This window comes from Elephantulus edwardii, unplaced genomic scaffold, assembly GCF_000299155.1.
Source record: "Elephantulus edwardii isolate Elephantulus edwardi_28Jun2011 unplaced genomic scaffold, EleEdw1.0 scaffold00212, whole genome shotgun sequence".
Taxonomy (NCBI): Eukaryota; Metazoa; Chordata; class Mammalia; order Macroscelidea; family Macroscelididae; genus Elephantulus; species Elephantulus edwardii.
The window spans coordinates 4,336,581-4,342,766 of NW_006399962.1; the positions used below are offsets into that span (position 1 = coordinate 4,336,581).

General features: G+C 41.7%; 1 pseudogene; it reads left to right on the plus strand.

Annotated features, from left to right (window-relative positions):
• Positions 1–3,768: 3,768 nt before the first annotated feature.
• On the plus strand, positions 3,769–4,725 carry LOC102853534 (annotated as a pseudogene).
• The last annotated feature ends 1,461 nt before the right edge of the window (positions 4,726–6,186 follow it).

The window sequence follows — 6,186 nt, forward strand, 5'->3', positions numbered from 1 at the left end:
TGTCCTTTTGTGACTGAGATATTTCACTCAGCATAATGTCCTCCAGGATCATCCATTTTGCATAATATTTCATGAGTTCATTGTTTTTCAATGCTGCATAGTATTCCATTGTGTGAATATACCAGAGCTTCTCTATCCATTTTTTTGTTGATGGGCACTTGGGTTGTTTCCAGCTCTTTGCTATTGTGAACAAAGCCACAATAAACATGGGTGTGCATATGTCTGCTTGGGTGGCAGGTATGGTTTCTTTATGGTAAATTATCAGCAGTGAAATTGCTGGGTCAAATGGCATCTCTATTTGCAACTTTTTGAGAAAGCGCCATACTGCCTTCCATAGTGGTTGTACCATTTTACACTCCCACCAACAGTGTTTCCACTACCACCAACCAGTTTCTCCATAACCTCACCAGAATTTGATGTTTGCTTTTCTGTTAAATTTCGCTATTCTTACTGGGGTGAGATGATATCTCATAGTTGTTTTCACTTGTTATTTTTAAATTAATCACCTCTGGTGACCTAGTGGCAAAAAAGCTGCACTGCAATCCCAGAGGCATGCAGTTCAAATCCACCAGATGCTCTGCTTCTTGCAACTAGGTCACCAGAGCTCCCTTCCTCTGGTTTCTTTAGAGTATATTCCCAGTAGTGGAATTGCTGGGTCAAATGGTATTTCTATTTCCATCTTTTTGAGAAAGCGCCAGACCACCTTCTATAGTATTTGTATTATTTTATGTTCCCACCAGCAGTGAAAAAGTGTTACAATCTCTGCACAATATCTCCAGCATTTGTTGTTTGCTGCCCTGTTGAACTTAGCTATTGTTGCTGGGATGACATAATATCTCATAGTTGTTTTTCAATTCTTCTGTCATCCTTATTCATTGTCTGGTTCTCAGATGCATAGCAAGTGAGCAAAGAGACTGTGGCATGAACCAGATGCACCTTAGTCCTTAAACCGACATCATTGCTCCTCAGTAATTTGGAGAGATCCCTGACACCAGACTTGCCTAATGCAATACATCTCCTGATCTCTCCTGACTGCTGCTATCATGGTTGTTGATTGTGGATCCACAGAAGGTGAAATTATTGACAATTACAGTCTTTTTCCCATCTATTATGATATTGCCTATTGGTCCAGGGGTAAGGCTTTTTGTCTTCTTGTGATGTAATCAATATTGAAGGATATAGTTTTTGATCCTCTGCAGTAAGTGTTTAAATACTGTCAATAATCAAGGTTGTATCATATGCATAGCGTAAGTTATTGGTGAGTGTTTCTCCAATCCTGATGCCATATTTCTCTTCAGGGATTCATGATTTGCTCAATATCGAAATTGAATAGACATGGAGAAAGGACATAACTCTAAGTACGCCTTTCCTGATTTTAAACCATGCAGTATTCCCTTGTTCTGTTCAGACAACAATTTCTTGGTCTCAGTATAAGTTTCTCACAGGCACAATTAAGTGTTCTGGGCTTTAATATTCTTCTCAGTGTTAGTCATATATAGTTTGTTATGATCCACACAGTCAAATGCCTTTGCATAGTTAATAAACCACAAATAGACATTCTTCTATTGTGTTCCATTTTTCCTTGAGATTAAGACTTTAGAGTGAAAAAAAAAAGAGTTTAGAGTCTCTAGTCTTTCTACGAAGATGGCACCGAAAGTGAAGAAGGAAGCCCCTGTCCCTCCCAAAACTGAAGCCAAAGCAAAGTCATTAAAGGCCAAGAAGGCAAAAAAAAACAACAACAAACAAACAAAAAAAAGGCCAAGAAGGCATTCTCGAAAGGCACTCACAGCTTCTTGTTGTTGTTAAGTGCCATCAAGAGCTCTAAACGCTGTTCTATCCTGTGCCAACCTCGCCATCTCAAACACACTATTCCCACCACACCAGTCACAGAATTGATCCATCTCATTGAGGGTCTTCCTCTCCTTTGCTGTCCCTCCACTCAAACATGATGTCCTTCTCCAAGGACAAGGCCCTCCTTGCAACATGCCCAAAGTATATCAGACAAAGCTTCAGAATCCTTGACTCCAAGGAGCATTCTGGCTTCACCTTCTCCAGGACAAACCTGTTTGTTGTCCTAGCAGTCCATGGTATAGTCAACACTCTTCTCCAGCACCACAGCTCAAAGGCATCAATTATCTTTCTATCATCCCTATTCACTGTCCAACTCTCTGATACATAGCACATACCTTAGTCTCCAGCCTGATGTCGTTGCTCTTCAGTACTCTTGAGAGGTCCCTCACAGCTGACTTTCCCAATGCAATTCGTCTCTTGATTTCCTGGCTGCTATTATCAAAAGTGTTGACTGTGGAGCCAAGGAAACGAAAACTGTTAACTATCTCAATCTCTTCACCATCCATACTGATTTACAGCTAAAAAAAAAAGAGAGAGAGAGAAGATCCACACATCACCCACCTTCTGGCGGCCTAAAATGCTGAGACTCTAAAGGCAGCCCAAATACCCCCAAAAGAGCACCTTCCAGGAGAAACAAGCTTGACCACCATGCCATCATCAAGTTTCCTCTGACCTCTGAGTCAACCATGAAGAAGATAGAAGATAACAACACACTTGTGTTCATTGTGGATGTCAAGACCAACAAGTACCAAATTAAACAAGCTGTAAATAAGCTATCTGACATTGATGCGGCTAAGGTCAACACTTTGATTAGACTTGATGGAGAGAAGAAGGCTTATGTTCAATTTGCTCCTGATTCTGATCCTTGGGATGTTGCCAACAAAATTGGGATAATCTAAACTGAGTCCAGCTGGTTAATTCTAAATAAAAATTTTTATCAGCATTAAAAAACAAAGAAAGAAAGAAAAGAGTTTAGTCTCTATCCTCAATCTCCACTTCTCACTTTTGAGATAAGTGTCTTCTTTTAAGAGGTTAGAGTCTCGGCCCTCAATTTCCACTCTCCACCTTTAGGCCTTTGGTCCTTGTTCCAAGCACTAGCACTGAAGGTCTAGTTGAGCCCTTGTCCGTGATAATTCTCCCATTTGTGACCTGCCACACCCCCATGGGCTTCAGCTTAGTTCAGAGAAGGTTGTCCTGAATAATAATATCATATACTTCATTGTCTTTATATTTTCTTGTTAAAGGTACAACACTTACCTATCAGTTCATAATATTTGGGGAATGAATTGCATGTTGCTAATACACCATGGACTGCTAAGAGAACAGATTTGTCCTGGAGAGGGTGAAACTGGGCTATTCCTTGGAGGCAAAAATTTTGAAGATCTGTCTGACATACTTTGGGCATGTTGCTAAGAATGACCAGTCCTTAGAGAAGGACTTCATGCTTGATAGGGTGGAGGGACAGGGCAAGAGAGGAGGACCCTGTATGAGACGGATTGACTCAGGGTAATGGGCATAGGTGTGCCAGAGACAATGAAATTTGCTCAAGATAGAGCAAGGTTCAGAGTTTCTGTACACAGCATCGCTATGAGTTGCAAGTGACTCAACGGCACATAGCAATAACAACAATTACCTTATAGCTTAGGGCCTGTAAGTCTTTACATCTTATTAGTATAGCACTTGTCTGTAGGTTTGCTGGGGTAACTTGTAGGTTGCTATGGTTTGTTGAAGTTACACCACAGAAGGGTGGCCCATAGTGGACAGGATTTACATGTGTTTTAATGCGTCTTACAATCCACTACAAGGGACACTACCTCTGAACATGGCAGTCAGCTGTTTCCTTGGTCTTCAGAACCTAGGCCCATCAATCACCAGCCTCTGAGACACTGGTCTACATCAACCATAGACAGCAGCACAATGGCCACCTTGCAGAAGAAACTGAAAGGACTCATGGCTGCAACAGTCACACCGATAATGGAGCATGGAGAGATCAACTTATCAGTAACTGGTCAATATGTGGACTATCTTGTGGAAGAACAAGGAGTGAAGAACATTTCTGTGAATGGCACAGCGGGAGAAGGCCTGTCCCTGAGCTTCTCAGAGTGTCCCCAGATTGCAGAAGAGTGGGTAACAAAAGGGAAGAACAAGTTTGATCACATGGTGATTCATGTAGGAGCAATGAGTTAGGAAGAGTCACAAGAACTGGACAAACATACAGCAGCCATAGGAGCTGGTTGCATTGCTGTCATTGTACCTTTCTTTCTGAAGCTGTGGCACAAAGAAGCCCTGATTAGTTTCCTAAAGGAAGTGGCGGCAGCTGCTCCTACTGCGATTTTATTACTACCATGTTCCTGCCTTGACTGGGGTGAAGATTCACACTGAGGAATTGTTGGATGGAATTCAAGATAAGATCCCCACCTTCCATGGGCTGAAATTCAGTGACACAGATCTCTTAGACTTTGGGCAATGTGTTGATCAGAATCACCAGTGGCAGTTTGCATTCCTTTTTGGAGTAGATGAGCAACTGTTGAGTGCTCTGGGGATGGGAGCGACGGAAGCAGTGGGCAGTACCTATAACTACCTGGGGAAGAAGACAAACCAGATGTTAGAAGCTTTGGAAAAGAAGGATTATTCTTCTTCTCTGGATTATCAGTTTAGTATTCAGAGATTTATAAACTTTGTGATCAAATTGGGTTTTGGAGTGTCGCAGAACAAAGCCATTATGACTCTCGTCTGTGGGATTCCAATGGACCCACCCAGACTTCCACTGCAGAAAGAGTCCAGGGAGTTTACTGACAATGCCAAAGCTAAACTGAAGAGCCTGGATTTCCTTTCAATGATTTAAAGGATAGAAATCTGAAAGCTTGTAACTAGTCCTTCTTGATCAAATGTACACCTCGAAAATGCAATCACTTCTTGGCCTTTTGGCTGAGATCAAGTGACGTATCTGTTCTTCTCAGTTTAGCACCTGATACATCCTCTATTAGAGGACAGTATTCAATGGACTTAGGGGATTAGGAGACAGAAGAGGAGCTTGCTCTGATCACTCTACACATCACCTGCAGTACCTCCAGGAACGCTGTATGAACAACAAAAATATATAATGTACCTAGTAATCCACATAATATACTCATTTCTCAGGGATTTTACTGCAGAGAATCAAGGACTGCAGATTTCAGTATGGACTGAGGCTCAATGTCAAGAAGACAAAGATTCTCACCACTGGACCAATTGGCAGCATCAGGATGGATGAAGAAGAGATTGAGATTGTTCACAGCTTCAGTTTGCTCGGCTCCACAGTCAACACTCTTGGCACCAGCAGCCAGGAAATCAAAAAATGCATTGCGATGGGAAAGTCTGCTGTTAGGGACCTCTCTAAAGTACTCAAGAGCAACGGTGTCTCTTTGGAGACGAAGGTGCACCTGATACAGGCCATGGTTTTTGCAATCACTTGTTATGCATCAGAGAGTTGGACAATGACTAGGGAGGACAGAAGGAGAATTGACGCCTTTGAGCTGTGGTGCTGGAGAAGAGTATTGAATGTACCATGGACTGCCAAGAAAACAAACAGATTCACCCTAGAGAGGATTAAACCAGGCTGCTCCTTGGAGGCAAGGATTCTGGGGCTTCGTCTGACATACTTTGGACATGTTGTAAGAAGAGACAGGTCTTTAGAGAGGGACATCATGCTGGGTAGAGTAGAGGGACAGTGCAGGAGGGGAAGACCCTCTATGAGGTGGATTGATTTAGTGACTAGGGTAATTGGGATGGGTGTCTCAGAGGCAATGGGATTGGCACAGGATAGAGCAGGGTTTAGGGCTGTTGTACATAGGGTCGCTATGAGTTGCAAACGACTCGATGGCACATAACAACAACAACAATTTTCTCTTACAAAATTAAATCATGCCATCAGTAAATCAATAATTACTTATAAAATACCTATTAAGATCCTATAATAAATTTTGTGAAGGGAGCAAAAATGTGAAAAGCGTTTATGAGTCCTGAATTATTTGCAACAGTTTGCAAATGTTTTTGTAGAGAAAATTTTGTTTATAAGGATGAAATGGAATCAAGAGAAAAAGTATAACTGATTAAAATGTATTTATTTATGAAAACAAACAAACAGAACACCCCACTATAGTGCAACCACTTTGGAAGGAAGATGGCACTTTCTCAGAAAGTTGGAAATAGAAATACTATTTGACCCAGCAGTTCCACTACTTGGAATATACCCTAAATAAATCAGAACTGCTACCCAAACAGAGATGTGCACCCCCTCATTTATTGCTGTGTTGTTCACAATAGCAAAGAGATGGAAACAACCCAAGAGCCCAT